Raw genomic sequence first — 25,932 nt, forward strand, 5'->3', positions numbered from 1 at the left:
GCATAAAATAATTAAGCCCTGTTTTATACCAAATTGAATACAGGAATCTAACTTGTAACAGAGTATTTCTACCTTGTGGTATTGCTACTTTTACTTAAAGTAGTAAATAGTACAACTTCCACCACTGATTGTGAGAAACAAGCATGCATTGTTAAGCTGTTCACCTCCTAAATGTGTTGTCAAACTCAGGGGAGGTGAGAGGAGTGAGACAGTAGGTCTAATTATAACCCAAACGGCCTGTGTTGAGGTCAAGTATGTGTGTCCGCTCAGTGTTACTGTACACAGAGTAAGATGATACGCCAGAAGGTCTCTTGGACACTAGCCTTGAGACAAGACTGATGACCGTCTTGATCCAAGGCTACTTGCACACATGTTGATATCATATCGTCACACACACACACACACACACACACACACACACACACACACACACACACACACACACACACACACACACACACACACACACACACACACACACACACACACACACACACACACACACAATTCACACACCGGCGGCAGAGGAAACCACTAACCATCAGGAGCAGTTAGGGGCTCACTTCAGTGTCTTGCTCAAGGGCACTTTGACAGTTTTCATTGGTTCAATATTTCAAAAGTTTGAAGAAAAAAGTTCATCACATCGCGATTAGCCATTTTTGATACTTTGGCATGACACTTGTCATACGACAAAGCATAGAGTATGGCATTAAATTATATAAATGTTTTAAATACCATTAACAGAATATAAATATGGAGATTTCTGACGATATAGAGTAGATGATAAGCAAGAAGGTCTCTTGCACGTGTCTTTTCCTCCTCTGAAAATATCCTCCTTTTGATAACGTTGGTATCTCACCATCATCTCATGGGAGAGATTTACCGCAGCTCGCCAAACACGATGCGATTACGATCAGAGATGACACAAAAAGAATGTGACTAATAAAACCTGCAACTTCACAAATACACACGTGCTTCTCCGGACAGTGAAATAACAACACAGGAATGTTTCCACACGCCTTGCCAGGTCAAATAGCCAAACTGAGCAGCTTCTAGCCTCAGTCAGTGGTGGAAAAAGTACTCAAATGTTTTACTTAAGAAGTAAAAGTATCGATACTGCAATGTAGAAGTACTCTGTTAAAAGTAAAAGTCCGGAATTCAAAATGTACTTACTTAGAGTAAAAGTACAACAGTATTGGTATCAAAATGTACTTAAAGTACCAAAAGTAAAAGTACTAAAATGTTTGAAAATAGCAGATCTACAAGCTCACAACGCGTCGCAATGCGATGCGTTGTGAGCTTGTAGATCGGCTAGTTTCAAATAGCCTCGGTATAAAATAGGGCTAAAGTGGTTATTGTGTGTTTTATAATGTAATAATTTATATCTGCAAAGTAACTAGTAACTAAAGTTTTCAAATAATTGTAGTGGAGTAAAAGTACAATATTTTCATCTGAGATGTAGTGGAGTAGAAGTAAAAGTAGAGACAATTGGAAACACTCCAGTAAAGTAAAAGTACCTAAAATGTTTACTTAAGTACAGTACTTGAGTAAATGTACTTAGTTACTTTACACCACTGGTCTCAGTTTGTCTGTTCTGGAAAAAGTGACGGTGAAAGACTCCACATGGATGTTTTTCATCAGGTTTAGGGTGGTTTACAATCCCAGAGATGCAGTTTTTACTGCAGTCAGTAAAAGTTCTACCAGGCCTGTTACACGACCGTGAAACAAACAAAAGGTCCTGAGCATTAATGTAACTGTGAGTGTAAAAATACGCCCGTAAGGGTCCAGGTGTAGTTACGGTGTTGTTTTGAAAGAGCTATCAAACCAGGCTGCAGCATAAGCCTCTTCAAAAATGAGGTCCAAATGATGCAAATGATGGTCCTGTTCGTGTCAATGGTGATGCACCTTCAAAGCACCTCAAAGGGTCCTATAACTGATGTACATTTAGTTGTTGTCGGGCAGAAACCTGTTTGTTTTTCCTTCGTAAATGAATGCCCTACTTTGCTATACTACACACAAAAGTAGCAAAAATAGCAGATCTACAAGCTCAAAACGTGTCACATTGCGACGTGATTCTTTTATTTACATCCTGAAAAGTAACAATTTCAGACATATGAGGTTTCCATCCGACAAAATATAGCTATTGCTTTACCTTACTATTCATTATTCTTAAAGGTACACCTTTAAAAAATATATAAGAAAAAACTATGAGCAATGATCAAAAGGTGGTCATAGCGGCCACGTTCAGAGGGTGCTGGTCAGAGCAATTTTTCTGGCCGAGCAGAACGCAGAGCAGCTCATCCAAGCTGCTGGTCCTTCTATGTATCAGCTGTCAGCCACGCAGGCATCCACACCCAACTACCACCGCCGTCCCTCCCCTGTTTCTACCTACAAAAAACTGTGTATTAAACGTATAATTACTAATATCAATAACATCATATTCGCTATATTCATAGTGGAGTTATATGTTCTTAAAGTGAGACCAATGAATATATCAGCATCCACCAGTGTCGGCTGCACTGCTCCATACAGAGAGAGCCAGCAGCCATGCGAGGCGAGGACAAACAGAGACCAGTCGGTGTTCGTCTGACGGCGTGTCTATAATAGGTCAATACATTTTAGGTGAGAAATATGCCATGCAGTTGCTCAATCTTCATTAATTCCACATTTACACCTACGAGGCTAAAATCTGTTTAAAACAGTGGCTGAAAAAATGAAACAGTGAAAAAAATCCATCTACAAGCTCACAACGCATCGTTGCAAGCATAAGCGCACGGATAATGCTTTTCTTACGCTCCATATTAATGAATGTAGCCATTATCTCAGTGGCGGCGCACGGACGCTGTGCTCGCTGTTTTTTTCCGCTCTGGGCAGGGGAGAAAAATCATATAGAAATTCTCATAGAATTCCCATAGAATTATCAGCCATTCTCATAGAAATATATTGTATATAGCAGGGGTCTTCAACAGGGGGTCCCGGACCCCTAGGGGGTCCTCAGAGTTACTACAGGGGGTCCGCCAAATCTTTGTGATATGATATTTTTTTTTTTTACATTAACCACTTGAACCCTAGCATCCCTTTTCTGAGAACTTTAGCCAAAAATAGCAGATCTTCAAGCTCACAACACCTCGCGCTGCGAGGCGTTGTGAGCTTTTTGGCAAAGAGTTATAGGTGTAGTGTAGAGGGAAAAAAACAGGAAACGTTTATCTGAAACACAATTTTATATAATATAGAGGGGGGTCCCTGCTTTATCTCTCTCTCAGCTAGGGGGTCCTTTTTTTCGGGGGTTCGGTGCCGTTAGAGAGCAATCTAATCCAGTGAGATCAGACGTTGCGACCAGTGACCCCACAAGAGGATCATCTTCCTCTAAATCACTGCTCCGCCGCCCATCTGTAAACAAAGATTCAACGCTTGAAACCCCAAACTCATGTGTGATCCATTTAACCCTGTGCACACATAAACACAATGAAGCCGTTTTCGGCTGTCACCCAGCAGACATTATAGACATGAATGGCATCGTGTGACATCATGTGTTTACCACCAACACCATAATCCATGTGTGTGCAGGTCCCACAGGGAACCCATCAACCGCAGGGTGAATAATGTCTCAGTGTCAGACACAAACCTTGTATCTCCATATTTCAACTCTTTTACGTTTCCCCCCCCCCCCCCCGTAAATGAATGCCCTACTTCATACATGGGCAACTGGCGGCCCGGGGGCCACATGCGGCCCCCACCTCTTCACTTAATGGGGCCCACAGATTAATATCGGAATACTGATATATTATTGATTTCAGCTGTTACAATTACGACGTGACGCGCTTTAATTATTTCAGTCTATATTAGTAGCTTAATGACTAGTATTAAAATTCTATTGTCTTTTTTATGTCCAATGTATTTGTATTTAAGTTGATTAAGTTAACATAAGTATAACTAGATGCATTTGAAATGAAATAAAAATGTAACTTTTCAGGATTCCAATTCAAAAAGAGCACAAAAAAATCTGGATTTCCAATTCAAAAATAGCAAAAATAGCAGATCTACAAGCTCAAAACGTGTTTTGAGCTTGTAGATCGGCTATTTTTGCTACTTTTGTGTGACATAGAATGGCGAAGTACGGCATTAATTTACGGGAAAAAAAGTTACAATACTGAGATAAGAGGTGTCTGCCGACAGTACAATGCAATGTGGCCCTATGGAGTGAGTGTGGAAATGTAGTGGCCCTCTCCATCATCAAAGTTGCCCACCCCTGCCCAGGGCCGCAGGAAGGGTAGTGCGAACGGTGCGGCCGTGAACAGAATCACGTTTAGTAAGAGTTATAAAAAGAAATAACCGCAAATAACCACCAAAAACTCAGAAATAGCGCGTGCGTGCGCACGCGACTTCGCACAGGGCCCCGCATTTCTCCCAGACGGCTCTGCCCCTGCCCTACTTCATCGTACAAGAGTGTCTCGCAAGAGTAGCAAACATCTCCAAGCTCACAACGCAAGTAGATTTGCTGAATAATCTGAATAATTCTGAAAGCGAAAGTGGTTCTTTCTGTCTGCCTGTGGGTTTTTATAAATATTTAACCTATGAAAAAGTATTAACAAGAGCTTGTGACTGATTGGAACACAGAATATTTTTTTCCATTTCCCGAAAAGTAACGCTTTTGGACATACAAGGTTTACGCCCGACCGTGAAGATAATGTCACCCTGTCAGGGTGTCTCTGCCTGCACGGCTTCTTGAGTTGTGACAGATCACGACTTGGACTGAGACGTTGAAATACCAAAACTCCCACAGAACCTGGCTCCAATTATCCATGCTCCAGCAACCAAGAGGAACAGTCCATCTTACTGCAGCCCAGACTACTCCCAGTGTGTGTGTGTGTGTGTGTGTGTGTGTGTGTGTGTGGTTTGAGGTTATAGACACACACACTGAAGAGGAACAGTCCATCTCTACACTGTAGTCCAGACTACTCCCAGGGTGTGCATGGTTTGAGGTTTTAGGGAGACACACTGGAGTTCCTGCGGTTCCCCTCTAGGCCTGGTTCCACGTCTCAGGCAATGCACAGTGATTCTCAACATGCATGCCTTAAGTCATATTGGCTTCATATCAGTGTTGGTTTCGTTGACTAAAACTATGACGAAAACATTTGGTAGACTACCTTTTTTCACTGACGAAAACTAAATAAAAACTTAGCTATGATGACTAAAACTAAGACTAAATATATTGACAATTTCGTCAACAAATAAAAACTAGACTAAAATGTTAGTGAGGGACGAGTGGAGAAGAGATCCGGTAGAACTAAAAGGCAAGTCATTTTATGCTTGGTTGCGCTCGGGTGTTGCGCTCTGAAAATAGCCGATCTACAAGCTCACAACTGGATCGGCTATTTTCAGCATGCAACCAAGTGTAAAATCAGCCATTACGACGCCATCAAGGCCTGACAAAATACATTTAGGTCGACTAAATCATCTGTACATTTAGTCGACTATAATTTTATAATATGTAGTTATACAAAAACTAGACTAACAGTAAAATATTTCAGATGACTAAAACTAAATGGAATTTGATTCAAAAGACTATGACTAAAACTGAATAAAAATGTTCTGTCAAAATCAACACTACTTCATATATGTTTGCGCTACATCAGTGTTTTGCAAACATAGGGCTGTGACCCATTATTTTATTTTTTTTTATGGGTTGAGCTTTTAGATTGGCTATTTTCACGATATCTTAAAATAACAATGCATTTCTGTACGTTTGGATCCTGGGAAGAAACCAAATATCTGTTTTGTGTCTCTCGAGCTGAAAATCTTTGGGAACCTGCACCAGATGAATCAACACAGTCTTCGTTCTGTCGGTGACAAACCAGAGCATTACTCTTACTTAGGGCTTACGGCAAATGTTTACTTTGACTTTGATTTTCAACTGAAAAACATCTATTTCCAGCGAGCGATGCGGCCGTACACTTAAGTGTAAATTAAGCATGTAAGCAGTAAATACAAGCGGCTATAAAAGTAACATGTCATAACAATAAAACAAATATTGAGCTTTTCCAGAGCTTTCATTTAGGCCTTTGTGTGTGGAGAGTAGATTTAGCACAATGTGAACCGAGGCAGGCAGGCTATTTTTAATCTCTCCCCTCCCTTCCTCTCTCTCTCTCTCTCTCTCTCTCTCTCTCTCTCTCTCTCTCTCTCTCTCTCTCTCTCTCTCTCTCTCTCTCTCTCTCTCTCTCTCTCTCTCTCTCTCTCTCTCTCTCTCTCTCTCTCTGTGGCAGAAGGACAGCACGAACCTCAAGCCAGTGGGTAAAAGGCCTGTACCGGTATTCAAAATATACTTACAGTAACAAAGTAAAAGTACTAAGATTTTTCTAAACGTGTCACATTTCTACAAGTTCACAAAACACGTCAGGTAAAGTAAAAATACCTCAAAATAGTAATTAAGCACAGTGCGTGAGTGAATGTACTTAGATACTTTCCACCAATCGTCACTGTCGGGTGGAAACCTCATATGTCCAAAACCGTTACTTTTCAGGATATAAATTCGGAAAAGTCGCGATACGACGAGTTCTGAGCTTGTAGATCAGTCATTTTTGATACTTTTGTGCGACACTGTAGTATGTACAGTAAGTAAGGCATTAATTTACGGAAAAAAGTACAAAAAGTTGAAATATGGAGATAAGAGGTTTCTGCCCGACAGTATGTGGACCAGAGTGACATCATCACCCGTTGTGTTCACTGTTACAGCAGAAACACAAGGCGGAACGCAGGAACCAAGCCGCTTCTGGAAGCAATTAGCGAGCTTTTAAAGTCCCCACATCCGCCCAATAACTCTCTGTTAGGGACATATAACAGAAAACACAAATGTCCCACATATAAATGACGGCAAATGTGTGTACTTTAGTTTTTCGTTTTTCTTCCAGTGCCAACTGCCGATGCTGGAATGTTTGCCAGCATGAAAACCAACCCAAGACCGTATAACAATGTAGCTGCACCGTTACCACATGTAGGACTAGTCATTACATCATTGCTTTACTTAATATGTATTTGGCCGCGGACGCCCATTTGAAAATGTTTTGATCCAGTGGACCCCATACAAGATTTGTGTTGTTAAAATGTTCCAAAAGTATTCCAAAAAATAACCATATAGGGTTAAAGTGGTGAAACTTGATTTTGATGCTATATTACCTCATTTTGATTAGGCCACCCTGGAGCCCCCTCAAGGACCCCTGGGGGTCCCCGGACCCCACTTTGAGAACCACTGCTTTAACCAATTTATCCCTGGCATCCCTATTTCAGACATACTATTCACATGAGAACGTTTCCCCAAAGTTCTAAAAGATTTCCAAAATGTTCACGCGAAAATAGGCGATCTACAAGCTCACAGTGTGTGTCGTGGCAACGACGTGTCTTGAGCTTGTAGATCGGCAATTTCCGCGATTCATCGTAGGATGAGGTACATATATGTAGCCCTTTAGGGCTTAAAGGAGGCCCGAACAACATGACAGAGTGGCCTTGATGGTTTGAGCGTTTATCGCGACGTGTTGTGAGCTTGTAGATCGCCTATTTTCTCTAGTTTGGGTCCCGGGGAGTCATAAGATTTCTCCTTTGGGTCTTGATCTAAAACGTTTGAGAACCCCTGATCTAGTCATTCCGTATTTTGGCACTCGAAATGCAGAGAGAGAGAGGTTGAGGGGTGAGATCCTGTGTGTGTGACGGCCGGGAACAGGAAGGTGCCTCGGCCTCACACTAGAGAAACAGGAGACAGGGGTTTCGCCTTGTGGACCATTTGGACGTTTGGAGAAAGCATACTTGTTGACTTACTTAATGCTGGACCAGTGTACAATATTATTCTCTGTCTCTCTCTCTCTCTCTCTCTGTCTCTCCCCACTGTTTTGCATGTAATGTGTACTGTTGCAGAGGTCTGTTCGGACACAGAGCAGAGCTGGGAATCAGGAACATTGTTGCCATGTCCGCTTATTAAAAGCAACTTAGTTTTTTTGGGGGGGGGGCCTGTTTCTTATTCGGGCTTCCTTCTTAATGTTGTTTAAACCAGTGGTTCTCAAACATTTTCATGTCGAGGAATGGTTGTGTGACCCAAAAATGGGTACTGACCCATTGTTTGAGAACCGCTGTCTATTGGATGACAGCCAACATTCTCATCTTCTGTCCACATCATTGTCACCAACAATGTCTCTGCTTTTCCTCTCAAACCTTACACAGTTGAGCTTTACACAACAGCAAAGTCATACAAAAACACTTTACATTTATCCATCATGTCGTTGCTGTCGGGTGGAAACCTTGTATGGCCAAAATGGTACATTTTCAAGAATCCAATGGATTCCAATGGATCTAATGTAGTTATTATTTAGTCGCAAGCTCTTATACTTTTCATTGGTTAAATAGCCTATTCATATAGCATATCGTCAGTGTCCAGCCGGGACCAGCTAACTCCTTTTTCAGTTTTTTTTTTTTTTTTCATAAATCAACGCTATTGAACCCCCTCTACATCTGTGTAATTTTTTTTTAAATAATAACATATGAAAAGTATTAAAAAGCGCCTCTGACGAAAACTCCTAACTCCATTGGACCCTCAAACTGTCCGTCAAAAACAAACAACTCCCCCCTCCTCTCAGGCTCTCGAGAAGCTCTGCTCTGTATGAGGCAGACAGGGAGAAGATTTTTCAATGCTTTTGGGAGAACATAAACTGGGAAGAGAAGAGAATGTATGTGCAAGGTTTGATAGATGTCACCCCAGTAAAGAGGAGAAGGGTGTCTTCACAAAGGTCATCTGCTCGTGTTTTCTTTTTAAATGTTAATGGACAGAGAATGAGTGTGTGCAGGAGTTTGTTTCAAACATCTCCAAGAGCTCAAGGAGATCATGCCAAAAGACTTTCACAGCTTTTATGACAATCTAAAGCACTAAGAAACACCCACCACACACACGCAACACACAACACACAACAGTGTGATAATAAAATGTTGATAGGTATATGATAGGTAAATTCAACTGTGGTTGTTATTGTTAGTGCAGTAGGCTACAGATTTGATAGGCTAAAGATTCTATTTTTCATGAATGTATTTTGTATTTATATGCCATTTTTTTATTGTTGGTGTGCCATGATCGCTTTTGTTAAATACATGATTGAGTATTGAGGCAGAATTGTTTGTTGCACTCAACTGTAGAAGAACAACAGTGGTAACAGTTAGATCCATGGTTGTTTACAATGCATGTTAAAATAAAAGTTGTTTAAGTACAGAATTCAGCTTGATCTATATGAGGATGGCGCTCACCATAAATAGCTGATCTCCAAGCTCACAATGCGTTGTGATGTGTTGTGAGCTTTGAGATCCATTGCCAGCTGTTCTTATCAATGATGGACAAAACCTCCTAACTCCACTTGCACTGGATTTGGGTAAAGTGGTGATAATATAATGACACATGCAAGTATCTGATAATATATAAAGTCACAATACCAAGTTTGATGAGGCAGTATTGCTTAGTTTTAAAAATATAAGGTTTTCTTCATTTTCTGAAAATTTTATATTTAGTTTTTCATTTCCTGAACAATTACCATTTTGGATTTAGCTGGTTCCGGCCGAACAGCAGAGATATGATGTTATAATATATGATTCTTCGTTGAGCAGAAACCTTGTATTATGTTACTTTATATATTTTAGACTTTGTTGAATGACAGTGGCACACAAAAGTAGTGAAAATAGCTGATCTACAAGCAAGAATTTTGTCAAATATGATTGTTGTAACAATTCATATGAAACTATTACGTTTCAACCAGTATAGCTATCTCCCAGACTTTTTCCTTCATCAGGTCATGAATCAGAAAATATTACCTTTCCATGTTCAATGTGACTTCAATCCTTTATGTGTATCACAGGAATTATGTGTGTGATTTTGAGTATCAGGAAATAGTGTGTCAGAGTCCCAGTTTCCATCAATTAAAACCACCACTCCCTAATATTCTGCATATTACGAATCTAGAGGTGATAGATATACACGGTGTCTCTCCACCCCACATTAGCAAGTCTTTCCTCTATGTTAAGAGCACTTCCTTTCTGACAGGAAGCTTGGTGGGCATCCACTGAGACGCTCCGGCTCTTCCTGAGGAAACAAATCTTTGGCTGAAACGGCTTCCAGGAAAAACTTACTGGAAGAAGTCTTCCACCCAGGTATTGTTATAGTAACGTGTTGTTTTATTGCACTGCGACCGGTCTTGAAGGGTGGTTGGCTTTTAGAGACCAATACTGTATGCTGCGTTTTATAATTATGTTATCTCTGTGCCTGGACCCTCCGCCGAAGAACAGGGTCTGAGTGTCCGGAGGGCACTTGCCTGGAATCAGCGGTGGAAAAAGTACTAAAATGTTTTACTTAAGTTAACGTATCACTTAACTCCCTCAGCCAAAAGTACACCCTGCATATGTCACTGATCACATGACCTCAATCAATTATCCCGTTCTAGGCAACATAGAAGGGGGGGGGGGGGGGGGTATTTTTATTCTTATTTCCACACAACAGTTCTAAGGTGTATTAAAGACATAGTTCAATGTTGAAAATGAGTGGTATTCCCCTTTAAAGGTTCGATGACATTCATTTTAACTTTTTTTATTTTTTATGTTTTTTTGGGGGTTTTATGACCTCAATTACACCCAAAAAATCTGAATTTTGAACATTCAGTGGATTTTCTGTGGTCTGGGGTTTTCTGAATAATTAGGCTGAAAAGTAATCTGAGCTTGGCCCTTCGACAGTGAGGTCACAGTCGATTAATCCCGCCCACTCTCCTCCTCGCCCCTCCCCTCCCCTATCCTTTCCTTTGGGGGGGGGCGGAGCAGAGGCGATGATTGACAGGCAAAATCCCTCACCAGCGACACCCGCAGGCAAAGATTTATTTTTTCATTGCAGTTGAAAAGGCTTTAGAAATGTGAGACAAAAACACCTACAGTGAATCACTGGAGTGGAATTTTCAGTTAAAACTTTTTGTACATGTTTGAAGGACCAGGACAAAGACTCTGAATGTGGTGTAAACATGAATGTCATGATACCTTTAAGAACCATTTTCTTTCTGTGTTAAGAAAAGGCCCTGGATGGCGTCTGTACAAGAATGCTACGAATGGCACTAGGTGTCACATGGGCGGACCACATGACAAACGCGGACCTCGGAGGCCTCCCACAGGTCACAGACAAAGGTCGGAGCGAGAAGGATGAGGCTAGCAGGGCACTGTGTCAGGCATCCGGAACTGGTAGTGAGCAAACGGACACTGTGAGAGCCAGCGCTAGGTGCAGCTATAGGGGAAAGAGGTGCTGTCCGGCAGGAACCAGCTAACTCCAAAATGTTCATTTTTCAGGAAATTAAAAAAAGTGGCGTTAGGAGGGTTTGTTCATCATTGATAAGAACAGCTGAATGGACCTCCAAGCTCACAATGAGGTTGGAAGTCAAAAGGGGGTGGAGCCTGGAGTCAGCAAAACCAGCTAACTCCGGTGGAGTTAGCTGGTTTAGCAGAAAGTTTGAGGATCCAATGGAATTAGCTGGTTTTGCAGAAAGTTTGAGGATCCAATGGAGTTAGCTGGTTTTGTCAGAAGCGCTTTTTAATGCTTTTCATTGGTTCAATATTTATACCAACACACAGACGTAAAGGGTGTTCAATGGCCCTGATTTATGGAAAAAAATGCAAAAACGTCAAAATGGAGTTAGCTGGTTTCTGCCGGACAGCAACACGGTGAAATCTTTGTATACTATGAAATCTTTAATAAAAGATTCTTTATTTAAAACAAAAAAGAACCTGAAGAAAATAACTTGACATTGTCAAATTAAACATGCATAACTTTGTAGCTCTATTCCTGTTTCTTTTCTATTTAAAAAATAAACATCTATTTAAATGTCCCACATTTTACATGTTTAGATTGCAATAGTACTGCAGGCCTTTCACAAAACGATCTAAAAAAACTAAGCATTGCTGGATCATTCTTACCAGCTCCAGTTCCCAGCTCTCTGATTATCACTGTGATATTAGATAACCTATTATCGCTGATCACTTGCGGTGCACCTCAGGGGTTCGTTCTGGGCCACATCCTTTTTCCTTATAGACATTCCTGCTACCCTATCATTTGAAAACAAACTACTTCCCTCTGCTAGCACAGTGGTGGTAGCCAGCTATTTTTATCTGTTGGCACAACCTGTCTGCAGCAACGTACATGCTAATAGACTTCCTTATTCCTTTAATTGTATTCTAGGACATTGTTCTTTTATTTTGTAAAGCTGATCTAGAAATGTCCTATATAAATAGAGTGTATTAATATTATTATCATTATTATTATTTAATCCATTATGGAGTTGCTTTAACCCAAGCTTTGTTTTATATTTGGCTTCCTCTGTGTTCATGATCATTTGTTTGTTTGTTTATGTATTGCAAATATTTGTTATTAATTATGCAATACAAAACTATTCTTCACTGTTATCTACTCCGCTGGTTTAGCAGAACTCCGCTGGTTTAGCAGAACGGAAACAAGTCCGCAAGGACTTTTTTGGCCGGACCTTTTAGACAAAAGCATTATAAATGTAACTGTGTTGTTTTACATTCTTTTGCCAAATAAAAATTTCAATCAATCAATCAATATCTCTCTGTATTCACAAATGAGAGACATTAACACACAAAGGTAAACAGTCATTCATTATAATGGACCTGCACACTTGACCTAGTAATCAGCACACTTATAACGAGGACTACTGACTGATGAAACCCAGAATTATAATCCTCTGACACCAGATATGAACTAACCAACTAAACATACACACAGGATGCTGAGGCAGCCTGGGATTAGTGCAGGGGAGCCAGAGGAAACTCGGTCACCGAGTCCAGTGAACCTGAGTCGCCGCCCCGGCTGATAAGAAAGCAGAATGGATGTGATTCGGACTCCCTGGCCATCAGTATCAGAATAGAGTCCTTTTTGCTTAGGCTGCTGTGGCTGCAGTGTAATCGCAATGTAAGGTTTGCAACATTAACCTTTAACACAATGGCACATTCTCAGAGACAGGAAACTGCAGGGTTCAGGGAGCAAACCTTGATAAGTCCTGCTTCCTGTAAGCTACTAAAAATAAATAACTGTTTGACGCGGACTGCAGCCGCACGTCTACAGAGTACAGCCAGGACAGAATCACCACAGTGCTAGTTTGAGGGATTGAGGACCTTGCTACATTGGCTAATAAAAAAATATCCCATTATGTGATACACACTTTGTTTTGTATTTTTATTTGTGTATTCTATCTTATGTAATACATTTGTGTGTGTCTGTGTGTGCGTGTGTCTGCGTGCGTGCATGTGTGTGTGTGTGTTCTATTTAATTGGTTATGTATTGTATCTTATTGTCTTGGACCCCAGGAAGACTTGGAAGGAGGAAGCGTTGGTTTAAGCACCAGGTCAGGTACGTTGTTGTGGCCTCCTGGTGGCGCTATAATAGGCCAATGTGAAAAGGGTGCCATTTATTCTTAGGTCGTTCACGGCAATTGGACACTGCATTCATGATTTCAGGCATTTTGTTCCAAAAATGGGTTTTGCTAAATTAGACCTGCTGGTGGCGCTATAACAGGCCAATGTGAAAAAGGGTGGCATTTCTTTCTTGGCGTAGTGGGAATGTGTTTGTGAAATTTCACGGAAATCAAGCTGCGTTCATGATTTGAGGCATTTTATTCAAAACGGACCAATCCTGCAAATTTTTTAAGCGAACCTTAGCCAATGAGGATGGAATATGGGAAATCGGACAGATCCGTGTTGATCACATGACTATAGAGATACTGTGTACCGATTTGCATGACGTTTGGATAAAATCTGTAGGAGTAATGTAAAAAAAAAGGGGTTTGCACAAATCGGCCCCCAGGTGGCGCTATAACAGGCCCATGTGAAACATTTGAGGCAGAGGTTCTGAATTGGCATCCAGGGAGTGTGTGTGCACAGTTTCGCAGCGGCCAACGGTGCCAGAGATTAGCTGCTAACACACGGACAGGACACACGGACACACGGACACACACACGGACGGACGGACGGACGGACGGACGGACGGACGGACGGACGGACGGACGGACGGAGGGTAAAACATACTCTCTCGCCATGCCTTTCGGCCTGGCGGAGACAATAAACGGGGGCAGCATTTTCATGTGCTACTGTAGCTAGGGCAGTGGTATTCAAAAATGTTCAAGTCAAGGACCACCGAATTGAAGTGTTTGCCAAAGACACCCATCTGAAAAGACTTTGTACCATGGATCCCCTGGAGAGAAAATTTATGTTAAAAAAAAACCTTGTGAGCTTGTAGATTGGCTATATTTGAATGGTTAAACAGATTCTATTCTATATTAAGTCATTTTGGTGACCCTGGAGCCCCCTCAAGAATCCCTGGGGGTCCCTGAACCCCTCTTTGAGAACCAATGAGCTAGAGCACGGTAAAGTAAGTAGCTTAGCCTACTGTCTTTGCAGTTTAGGGGTTACAGATGGAAGATTTCAAGTCTTAATTTGATCAGCTTCGACTTGTTTCCTTGTTCAGACTCTTGTCAGATTCAATCATTCTGTTGTTCTCTGTGGTATTCTGGTTTCTCACTGAGATTAGCATTAAACTCACAATTTAGTGTGAAAAGTCAAGCGACAATAATTGCCTCCACAAAAGCATCCGATACATGCCGTCTCCAACAGACATCACATGAAATCGTTGTTGTCGGGTGGAATTCGCTTGCACGTCCAAAACCGTTCCTTTTTTATTATTAGCTTAAAAACAAAATGTGATGCGACGTCTTGTGAACTTGTAGATCTGCTATTTTTTGTATTTTTGTGAGACACTCTTATATGACGACGTAGGGCATTCATTTACGAAAAGAAACATGGAGATACGCTGTTTCTGCCCGACAGCAACCAAATCTTAAGATGACATACTGCATACTGGACAAAACATAATAAAATATTCTCACGGCGTAGGACAATACCAACTTAATTCAGGAAATTCCTTTCGTCTCTCGACTGACGAGTGCATTGACATTGAGTGGACAATCAATTTCCTCTGTGACCTTATTGACCATATCATCACAGTATCACAACGGCTCCCGATGACGTCAGTCCTACGACATAGAGCCAATGGTAATATGTAAGAGATGCAGTCAATAACAAACAAATCAATATCAACCCAAGGCTGGGAATGATGACCGGGGTCACCAGGTCCAGGTCGTCACTGTGTGTGTGTGTGTGTGTGTGTGTGTGTGTGTGCGTGCGTGCGTGCGTGCGTGCGTGCGTGCGTGCGTGCGTGCGTGCGTGCGTGCGTGCGTGCGTGCGTGCGTGCGTGCGTGCGTGCGTGCATGCGTGTGTGTGTGTGTGTTTTTGCAGGAGGTAACCCAAGCCATAGAGGTTGTATTGACATGCGTGATATTGCAGGCAAGCATTCTTGACACGAAGCCAATGGTGAGCAAGCACTGATCTCAGTACTACTGCACTGCTTGTGTTGAGATATTAAAACTGTTCATGGAGCACAAGAACAAAAAAAGGGACATCAATGATTGCACTCGATATATACAAACATTATTGGCAATTTTCAACTGCTAGTAAACACTCTAATCGGTGATGCATCCTTACGACAGAAAGCCTGGTGCTGCTCATCTGACACGGAAAGGACGACTGTGTGGTTCATTTAATGTTAATCTATTTTCGCAGAATGTTTTGTGTGCGTAAAGGTACCGGTTTGGGTGTTTGAAATTAAGGTCACCCCAGTAAGTAGCCTTGCTGCATAAGCTCTTTTCATTGGAGTTTGGCGGATACAGATGATAGATTTCGAGTCTTCATTTGATCAGCTTATACTTGTTTCCTTTTTCAGATTCTTGTCAGATTCAATGTACAGGGATTAGGAATACGGTACCAAAAACCAACAGGAGATTTAGGGTCCTTGCTCGGCCGGGCCCCCTTCGATCTATCTGTCTGTCTGTCTGTCTGTCTGTCTGTCTGTCTGTCTGTCTGTCTGTCTGTCTGTCTATACACGCACGCACGCACGCACGCACACACACACACACACACACACGCACGCGCACGCGCACGCGCACGCGCACGCACACACACACACACACACACACACACACACACACACACACACACGTTGTATTTTTTGGCAGTTTTTGTTACATTGAGCGGGACATAATGCTAATCTTTGACAAATCATGTAAAATTCTAATGCAAAAGAAGGATTATGCTTTATTAAATGTTTCATTATTCCACAGTTTTCCTGTATATTATAGGGCTGTCAAATGATTGATTAGTCGCAGATTAATAATGAATTAATCATGATCAATCCTCATTCGTAACCATACTCAAAATCTGTCCATTTTCTCTGTATACGTTTGTGGGAAGGGAAACGTAACTGACTGGCTCTCGTTCTCTCGCTCTCACCCCATTGTGCTGATGTGATTTTAGCCGCTCCCTGCGTAGATTGCACACCCTTTTCTGACAATAACTGACTTGTGTTTTTCCCCATCCAGACAGGTTCTCTGTTCATCTTGTTTGGATCATTGTTTGGATCTGTCACCCATCAGATAACAGAGCGATGACTAGTGCAGAGTGGGTGAATTATGGCATGTATGGGGTGGGTCTTGTCACATGCGTTAATTGCATCTTCTTCTTTTTTTATTCCATAAATTAATTAACTCTGTTAACTCAGTTAATTTGACAGCCTTAATGTTATCATAATCTTATGAAAAAATACAATTGACACAACCCAGTTACTATCATGTCAGTATCATGGTCAGTATCCTGTCAGTATCATGTCAGTATCATGGTCAGTATCATGTCAGTATCATGTCAGTATCATGGTCAGTATCAAGGTCAGTATCATGGTCAGTATCATGGTCAGTATCATGGTCAGTATCCTGTCAGTATCATGTCAGTATCATGGTCAGTATCGTGTCAGTATCATGTCAGTATCATGTCAGTATCATGTCAGTATCATGGTCAGTATCATGTAAGTATCAGTATCATGTCAGTATCATGTCAGTATCATGGTCAGTATCATGTCAGTATCATGGTCAGTATCATGTCAGTATCATGTCAGTATCATGGTCAGTATCATGTCAGTATCATGTCAGTATCATGGTCAGTATCATGGTCAGTATCATGTCAGTATCATGTCAGTATCATGGTCAGTATCATGGTCAGTATCATGGTCAGTATCATGTCAGTATCATGGTCAGTATCATGTCAGTATCATGTCAGTATCAGTATCATGTCAGTATCATGTCAGTATCATGTCAGTATCATGGTCAGTATCAAGGTCAGTATCATGTCAGTATCAGTATCATGTCAGTATCATGGTCAGTATCATGTCAGTATCATGTCAGTATCATGGTCAGTATCATGGTCAGTATCATGTTCAGTATCATGTCAGTATCATGTCAGTATCATGGTCAGTATCATGGCCAGTATCATGTCAGTATCATGTCAGTATCATGGTCAGTATCATGGTCAGTATCATGTCAGTATCAGTATCATGTCAGTATCATGTCAGTATCATGGTCAGTATCATGTCAGTATCATGTCAGTATCATGGTCAGTATCATGTCAGTATCATGTCAGTATCATGTCAGTATCATGTCAGTATCATGAGTCAGTATCATGGTCAGTATCATGGTCAGTATCATGGTCAGTATCATGCCAGTATCATGTCAGTATCATGGTCAGTATCATGGTCAGTATCATGTCAGTATCATGGTCAGTATCATGTCAGTATCAGTATCATGTCAGTACTACAACTACATTGGACTCTTTGACACAGAGACCAACTGCTGGCTGAGCACGCATTCTGTCCAGCTTCTTCCAGGTGACCTCAGCCCCTTTACCTACAATGGAGAGCTGTACATGTTTGGTGGTCACACTCCCAACTGGAGCCGGACCTTCAATAATCTGTGGAAATTCAATCCAGAGACCTTCTCCTGGAAGAAGGTTGACACCAAGGGGAAAGGACCGGGTCCAATGAACAGTAGGTGCTGTTGCATGGTGGGAGATCATATCATCCTCTTTGGAGGATATGACACACCCAATGACCTGCACATCTTCCTAGTCTGAAGACGTTATGCAAGCTAGCGGTTATTCAGTACCATCTAGAGCAGTTGGAACTCTCACGTGAAATCAGGTGGGAACTGGCAGCCATGACTACCAACAGCATCAACAAAAAATATGTCCTTATAAAATATATTAAATTAAATTAAATTACTCGCTGGCACTGATTCATAAAGCACAGATCTTCCGTATTTTTCAGTTACCTGCAGCAAATGAGCACCTTTTGATTGCCGTTTGTGATCAATAATGAGACCCATTTAGAGTCTGATCTTCCAATATAGAACTGTAGCTGTTGTTTAACAGTAAATAATAATATCATTGCACCCCCGGCTTATTTTAAGGCTATACAATTCTTTCTTTCTTTCTTATTTTTTCTCTCCCTGGGAAGTAGGCTAATAATTCTAACGGTCCAGTTTACTGTGAAACATGTGATGTGGTATTCAGTGGCACTCTATAGCAGTTAGTACTTTTGGAATACAGAGCTATTTAACAATTATTTTAACAAAATAAATCACTTATCCTATTAACAGGTATAAATAAAAGCAGGTATAATTTAAATATAAATGTACAAAACGTGTATACGTTTATGAATGTAGAGCCTACATATAAGGCCTATAATATAGGCCTAAGTGTATATAAAACAATTTATCCGCAGTAGTGTGGGTACATACTATAGCATTTGCCTTCAATCTATTATTTAGAGTTAACGATTTTGTTCATGGCCGTATATCCGCGTATAACGAACCCTCACACAGACGCGCACAGAAGCCACAGTATTGCGTTAGAAGGCGTGTCATTCGTCTGTATTGACGAAGTCATCTGCTGCTACCTGATCACTATTGATCATCCTTCTGTTTGGACTGTTGTACAGAGACAGATGGCTGTGCCTAAAAGACCCCCCCCCCACCTCCAACTGTTCAGCTCAGGCTGCTCACTTTAATCATGTTCAACCTGGCCTCGTTGGGCTTGTTCATCATAATTTATAGGCAAACATTTTGTAAAAAGAAAAGCCTAAAAATGGCAAACATTTTCTAAAAATGTTAACATTGTAAAAAAATTGTAATGTCCAAAAAGTCAAAGATTTTTTTTTACATTTTAAACATTTTCTAGAATTAGGATATAGCCGATCACAAGCTCACAACGCGCTGCATCACAATGCATTTTGAGCTTGTAGATTGGCTATTTTCCCAATTCATAGTACAATGAAGCATATGTGTGTTTAAGTGTTTAAGGTCAAATTCATACTTTGTCATGCAACAGTGTTGCTCGCCAAATAAATAACCGACTTTTAAGGTGAAAATCTATCTATTCGCGAGTTATTTTTGGCAAGCGACGCTGTCGAGCGACGAAGCTTAAATCCGGCTTAGCCTTAAGGGACCCAGACTAAAGCTACAAGCTTTGCATACCATTTCTATGCACGAAAAGATAGTACAGGCTGGACAGCGTGTGATAAAGATAGCCTCCATTTTGAATGTTACATAATCTTACAAGTGTTATCAGTGTGCCAATGCATGCAGAGTGAGGAACTATAGCGGGGGCGGATGGGTGGATGGGTGTGGGGCGGTGGGGGGGAAGTTTGCGAGGCTTAGCTCCTCTCACGAGAGTGCCAGGTTTGACCAGTGGCGGAAGAAGTACTCAGATTTTGGACTTGAGTAAAAGTAGCAGTACTGCAGTGTAAAAATACTTTATTGTTACACGTAAAAGTCTTCCATTCAAAATCTTACTTAACCACTTGAACCCCAGCGTCCATATTCTGGGGGGGGGGGGGGGGGACATAGCCAAAAATAGCCTCTACGAGCGTGTAGATCGGCTATTTTTGGCGAAGAGATTTGGTGTAGACGGGAAAAAGTGGTCAAAGTACAGTTGTAACTCAAGTCCAGTTCTCTAAGTCTACAGGGGTTTAAGTGGCCCATTTCAAAATCATATATATCTTGTCATTAACAACGATGTCAAGTATCAAGAAATGGAAATACTCAAGTAAAGTAAAAGTACTTGAGCAAATTTACACATAGTTACTTTGCACCACTGAGTTTGACACAAAGACTTAAAGCAGACTAAAAGCAGACCCCCGTTCCTTTTGTGAGGCCGCCCATTGGCGTGTAAACCAGCAAACAAGAATCCTAAAGTGATGGTCTTTCAAATGGAAGATATCACACACTTCCATCTGACTAAAATGACCCGGGGCAGAAAGGCTGAGTCAATAAAAATCCTCACGTTACGTATGAGCTTCTGACAAGTTGCAGCCTGTGTATTATTCCAGCGCAGACACACTTAGAAGAAACAAAGTGCTGGGGCCCACTGACACACATAAACAAATGATTTAGCGGTGGCTATGGCTCTGATGATCCTGCCAAAAAGCACTTTGGGTTATGATAACCCATGTCAGAGTGGTTTTGTTTTGGCTTTATTACTCATATTTGCAGAATGGGCATCTACATCACATGCAACAGCAATGTTATGCAGAATGATTCATGAGAGTGTAACTCATTTCCTGCCATGGAATAATCCACTCATATGAAACAGGGAGTCTTTATGAGTTGCAGTTACTGTACTGTACAGGTCTGATTCATAGAACATGATGTTTTTAAACACACATTTCTAGTATGTAGTATTATGTTTTCTTACATGTAATACAACCACAGTTTGCAGCATCGGTCAAGGCACTGTTGATCAACTCCTTTGCACATTTAACTGGTTAACTGATTAGATATGCATATATGCATATTACCTGCACACTAACTGCACATTGATAGGCTAATGTACAAGATCCTATATGTGTTGTGTTGAAAATGTTTGAAAGTAAAAGTGTGTCTGTGGGGTTTAGAAATATGAACCAATGAAAAGTATTAACAAGGGCTTGTGACCAAATTATAACTCCCATTCACTGAAAAGTAACCGTTTTGGACGTACAAGGTTTCCACCCGACAGCGATATGTAAAGTGTCTTGAGACAATTGAGTTGAATTGAATCTAATTGAAATGTGTAATGCTGGAAGCAGATGTGTTCCTGGAGCCAGACACCAACAACATGATGGGTCAATACAGCCACTGAGTAGCAGTGATAGCCTCAGGCTACCAGTGCTCTGAACAATGACCTGACTGCCAGGTCAACTGTCCCTTTAACCTGTAAACTCCCGCTCACACACACAGTAGATTTGATCACAGCATAGATTGCACATTTTTAGATTACATTGTGCCTAGGGTAGAACTGTTGACCACACAATACTGACCACAAAGTGTACTATGTACGTATTTAATTGGTTGCTATACTATAATCTTTTTTTCCTGTATACTGTATATTCTATATTCTGTATATCTTTTATTTTTTGGCTTCAACACACACATACAGTATACCCTACTTAAATAACCAAGTCAGTATCACACCTAGAAGGTTTTTAGTACCTTACCTGTATTGTATCTAACCCCTCCCTCTCCCCCTTCCTCTCCCCACTCTCTCTGTCTATTATGGAAATGTGACTTTAATCTAAAGAGCGTTGGTGGTATAGTGGTGAGCATAGCTGCCTTCCAAGCAGTTGACCCGGGTTCGATTCCCGGCCAATGCAAACTCTTTAGTAGTACCTCAGACCTGTGTTATAACATCAAGATCAATTGCCACTACTCACACAGTTACACGCAGCAAAATGCAAGGGCTGCAATGCTGTTCACATCAACATAACAATAAGATTGAATAATCAAAATAACAAGTATAGTTAGTTTATTATAATGCCATAGTTGTAACACATTATAATAATGTTATAATGCATTATAATCAATGTTATAATCCATTATAGTGTGATTACAAGTCACTATAAGTGAGCTTTAAGTAAAGTAATTACATTCCTGAAGGTATGACCAGAAACATTTTGTGTTGTTCTTGCATACATTTTTTGCTATTATTTTTTACTTTACTTCAAGTACCCAATGGCCACTTAACGTGACTTATAATCACACTATAATGCATAATAACAGTGATTATAATGCATTATATAATAATTATTATAATGTATTAATGTGCAACTATGTGAATTATAAACAAAACTATGATGCTGGCCAAAAGAAAAAAAGGTCTGTGAGTGAGTGTTTTCTACATAAGTACAACCACAGTTTGCAGCATCGGTCAAGGCACTGTTGATCACCTCCTTTGCACATTTAACTGGTTAACTGATTAGATATGCATATGCATATTACCTGCATGCTTCTGGAAACCTGCACATTGATAGGCTAATGTACAAGATCCTATATGTGTTGTGTTGAAAATGTTTGAAAGTAAAAGTGTGTCTGTGGGGTTTAGAAATATGAACCAATGAAAAGTATTAACAAGGGCTTGTGATCAAATTATAACTCCTATTCACTGAAAAGTAACCGTTTTGGACGTACAAGGTTTCCACCCGACAGCGATATGTAAAGTGTCTTGAGACAATTGAGTTGAATTGAATCGAATTGAAATGTGTAATGCTGGAAGCAGATGTGTTCCTGGAGCCAGACTCCAACAACATGACGGGTCAATACAGCCACTGAGTAGCAGTGATAGCCTCAGGCTACCAGTGCTCTGAACAATGACCTGACTGCCAGGTCAACTGTCCCTTTAACCAACACCCGCTCACACAGAGAAGATTTGATCACTGCACAGATTGCACATTTTTAGATTGCATTGTACCTAGGCAGATTGCATTGTACCTAGGAAAAAGTACTCAAATTATTTACGCAAGTAAAAGTATCAATACTGCAATATAGACATACTCTGTTACAAGTAAGTCCAGAATTTAAAATTTACTTGAGTAAAAGTACAAAAAGTATTGGCATCAAAATGTACTTAAAGTACCAAAAGTAAAAGTAGTGAAATGTTTGAAAATAGCCAATCTAAAAGCTCACAACGCGTCGCGATGGGATGCGTTGTGAGCTTGTAGATCAGCTATTTTCAAATAGCCTATGTGTAAAATAGGGCTGAAGTGGTTAATGTATGTTTTATAATATCATAATTTAAATCTGAAAAGTAACTAGTAACTAGAGTTTTCAAATAATTGTAGTGGAGTGAAAGTACCTCTGAGTTGTAGTGGAGTAGAAGTAAAAGTATTGGAAATTGGAAATACTCAAGTAAAGGACAAATACCTAAAGAATGCACTTAAGTAAATGTACTTAGTTACTTTCCACCACTGTACCTACGGCAGAACTGTTAACACAAAACTGTGTTTTTTCTGTATACTGTATATTCTGTATATCTTCTATTTTTTGGCTTCAACACACACATACAGTATACCCTACTGCCTACTTAAATAACCAAGTCAGTATCACACCTAGAAGGTTTTTAGTACCTTACCTGTATTGTATCTAACCCCTCCCTCTCCCCCTTCCTCTCCCCACTCCCTCTGTCTATTATGGAAATGTGACTTCAATCAAAAGAGCGTTGGTGGTATAGTGGTGAGCATAGCTGCCTTCCAAGCAGTTGACCCGGGTTCGATTCCCGGCCAATGCAAACTCTTTAGTAGTACCTCAGACGTATGTTACAAATCAAGATCAATTGCCACTACTCACACAGTTACATGCAGCAACTGTGTGCAATATAACAATAAGATTGAATAATCAAAATAACAAGTATAGCTTGTTTATTATAAATGCCATAGTTGTCATACATTATGTTATAATGCATTATAATCACTGTTATAATCCATTATAGTGTGATTACAAGTCACTATAAGTGAGCTTTAAGTAAAGTAATTACATTCCTGAAGGTATGACCAGAAACATTTTGTGTTGTTCTTGCATAAATGTAATGCTATTATTTTTTACTTTACTTAAATTACCCAAGGCCACATTGACTTATAATCACAATATAATGCATAATAACAGTGATTATAATGCATTATATAATAATTATTATTATAATGTATTAATGTGCAACTATGAGATTTATAAATAAAACTACGATGCTGGCCAAAAGAAAGAAAGGTCTGTGAGTGACCAGTAGTTATGGAGTATTACGATACTTGACCGTATAAGCCATTATAAAATGCTTTATAATGTGTTGTTATGAAGCATTACACTCACCAATTAGCAACGGCAATAGCAACATCATTATAACTTTGGATTTTATATTTTAGTACTGACATTATTATTATTATTATTATTATTATTAATAATAATCTTTTTATTATTACTGGAATTAGCAGAGGAGGTAGAGTGGCCGCTTGGGACACAGAAGGTTCCCAGCTCGATACCGGGCTCCCCCAGAGTTACTGTCAAAGTGTCCTTGAGCAAGACACTGAACCTCTATTGCTCCCGATGAGCAGGTTGGCTTGCATGGTTTCCTCTGCCATCGGTGTGAATGGGTGAATGTAATGCATAGTGTAAAGCGCTTTGGATAAAGGGGCTATATAAATGCACCATTTTACATTACTTACAGAGTTTGCCACACCAACAATTCACGTGAGTATGTGAAGTAAAATCTTTGAATCTTGAATCATTAAAAAAACAAGATATGACACAGTCATATTCTACCAGGTTGCTTATTTCTCTCACTAAACATGGCAACGTTTTTAGATCCCATATTCTAAGAGGACATTGAGCAACGGCGCCACTTACCATAGAGTTACATACAGTGGCCGAACACAGTATTGTGGGTCGTCTTTAGATCCCATATTCTGAGAGGACATTGAGCCCTCATTGGTTGAAGGACCAGCCAATGAGGAAAAAGTCACGCAAAAGTCAGGACTAGCGAGTGTAGATGTAGACCAGGTTTTGCAACCTGGTAAAAATACTGAGACAAATGGCAATACTATACTGCAATATTTTGAACTAACCCCTCTCCAAATGCATAAGAGGAAATCCGGACTTGTAGTGAAATCTCCTAATTACTTTAAATGGAGAGGAAATGAGTGAGTGAGAGCAGAGCTGGGCAGTGTGTTGACACAAACACCCAGGGGTCTAAACTGACAGTGTGTGAAGCTGTAATCACCCGTGTCTGACCGCACTGGCCACCACTTCAGAGGGACGAGTCAAACGACCGTGCAACCACTAGTCACGCTGTGGCCTGTGAGGCGTCAATACTGCTGACAAAACAACATGGAGGAGAGGGATTCAGAAATAGTAAAAGGAACGGTGGGCAAGGACAGATAATTGAGCATATTCACACAGCGGCCAGTTTGCTCGATGCAGGGTGAAAAGACCCCTCACTGCTGATTGTTAGGTTTTGAGGCATTCATATGTTTATCAAAATATAGACGCTATTTTAATGACGTCACGCGCACCGATAGGCACAGACACGCTCTGACCAGCATTATGAAATTATTATTTTTTGTTTGATAATATTTTGTTAGGTTTAGGTGTGCTTTAGTTAGGAAGTAGTTTTAGTTATAAATGCACAATTTTTTGTATAGTTTTTCTCGTAACTTTTCCAAAGAATGCCTTGATTTATAGAAGTTTAGAAAGAAAGGTGGATAATAGAATGCATAGGCTATCAATAGAGGTGATGGTGGAAAAACTAAAGTAGTACTTTGTCTTTGTATAGCTACCTGTCTACAGTATGTTCAGTTGTAATTATTCCCATGAACACACAGATAACAAAGAGGAGAAAAGAACTCCTTTGCCCTGGCACCAACGCATTCTACTGAATGGAGAGACCAGACAGGGGTTGGGTTGCTGATGGGGTGTGAAGTGCCTACTGCTGGCTATTGTTTTCCTAAGTAGCTACACTACCAACAACTAATCTGTGTGCTAGGCTACAACAGCCGTATTGGGTACTACAGTAGTAGCAGTGTGGGACCATAGTATAGGAACACATGCTTGATTGTGCATGCACGTGACCCTGCAAAAAACAACAACAAAAAACTGTCGGAACGCTGTGGTGTTGCGTGAAGCGAACAGT

General features: G+C 40.5%; 1 protein-coding gene across 2 annotated transcripts in view; it reads right to left on the bottom strand.

Moving 5' to 3' along the window:
• uba7 (ubiquitin-like modifier activating enzyme 7) overlaps positions 1-25,932 on the bottom strand; it is a 135,327-nt gene that overhangs the window by 10,015 nt on the left and 99,380 nt on the right. The gene's annotated exons all lie outside the window — the stretch shown is intronic.

This window comes from Gymnoscopelus braueri (genome assembly GCF_963280865.1).
Source record: "Gymnoscopelus braueri genome assembly, chromosome: 3".
In the NCBI taxonomy this organism is placed as follows: domain Eukaryota; kingdom Metazoa; phylum Chordata; class Actinopteri; order Myctophiformes; family Myctophidae; genus Gymnoscopelus; species Gymnoscopelus braueri.